General features: G+C 36.9%; 1 long non-coding RNA gene across 1 annotated transcript; it reads left to right on the top strand.

Annotated features, from left to right (window-relative positions):
• The first annotated feature begins 403 nt into the window (after window positions 1-403).
• Window positions 404-816, top strand: LOC309798590. Its single transcript, XR_014293211.1, has 3 exons — window positions 404-481; window positions 553-660; window positions 719-816. It is a non-coding gene; the product is annotated as an uncharacterized lncRNA (long non-coding RNA).
• Window positions 817-1,437: the final 621 nt, after the last annotated feature.

Here is a 1,437-nt window from a genome sequence, read left to right as displayed (position 1 = left end):
TAGAATATTAACAGAGCATTTCGCATTTCGGCGGCCAGGGCGAAAACTTTCAAAGGTTTTCTTGAACATGATGTCTCTTGCTTGATTGATATGGGAAGGCATATTCTCCCAAGAGATGATCACTCGAGGTCAGTATGAAGCGTGATTTCTGGACTTGTCGTTGTGGTACCTCGATTTACTATTATTTTTTACTATATTTTGAGTTTCTTACCTATTTAGTGTGCCTGTATGGGTGTTGTGATCTGTTCCGGACATGAATCAAATAACGTGCCTTGCTCGTACACCTTTTGTTGTAGTGTCTGTTGGAGATCAAGAGCAACTGAGGTCTCTAAATTTTTTTTTTCACATTACTCCTTTTGTGCACAAAATTTATTCGTGCTAAATATCATTATTGTTTGTGCATTTCAAGGTTGCTTTATCTCAAGGAAAGTTGTCACAGGGCGACATAAGTAGACCGGATGCAATGTCGACGACGTTTTCGGTATTTATAGTTCTTATTCATACCTATTCGACTTATATACATTTCATTGCTAGGTAATGGTCGCTTTATAGGACGTCAGAGAGCCTTCTGATACAATTCATAACCTGCAGAAGATATGTGATGTGGATACAAACCTTCTCCCACAAGCAGCAATGGAACGTATGGGGCTCACCAAGGTGGTTCATATTTTGAAGATAAATAATAAGTTTCGCTAATTTATGCATCGTCTGCTTCCAGAATAAGGACTGTTCTCCACATCTAACTGAATGTATTGATACGAGCTGCGCAGCAAAATGTCCAAATTTGACGATGATTGAGCAGATTCTGGACGAAGTGTGTTATAACACATTAGAAATTTAGCGGAAATGTTACTAAAAGCTTACTTTTTATAGGTTTCATATTTCGTGGACTTGTTATTAGCCGAGAATCAGGATCTGTATACACGATACATCAATAAGGTGTTCAGTTAAATCCGTGGTGTTGTCTGATCTACCTCATTTAAGTTGAATATTTTTGACAAAGTAGCTACATACTGCATATTGCGGTACTTATTGAATTATTGAATTTTTGTTGGAAAATGAATTTTTCAAGTGATTTATTGTTTCACAGTTGCATAGAAGCCGGAGAAATGCATCTGTATCGCGACTGAACGCTTGCTGCATGCAATATATGCATGCATGTCCACCTTGGGTTTATAATACAAAAGTTCATCGTCTAAACTTAAAACACAACGCGTTGGTAGCGATATTGTTATTGCTAAAGTGAGATTCTCCGCGAAACGTTTGGTCTAGGAAGAAGCTACAAGAGTAAAAGTGGTTACGCTTATCCAAGATGTTCAGTATTTGTAACAATTCCTATAACTATTCGAAAGAACCGCATAACAACTGGGTGTAGTTATATAATTTGATAAATACTCGTTACAATCAAGCATATGAAAAATAAAATCTAACAAAAAC

This window comes from Mesoplodon mirus (assembly GCF_964341445.2).
Source record: "Mesoplodon mirus genome assembly, contig: HAP1_SCAFFOLD_4437, whole genome shotgun sequence".
NCBI lineage: Eukaryota > Metazoa > Chordata > Mammalia > Artiodactyla > Ziphiidae > Mesoplodon > Mesoplodon mirus.
Note: the sequence above shows the minus strand (reverse complement) of the source record. Positions and strands in the feature narration are given on the sequence as shown.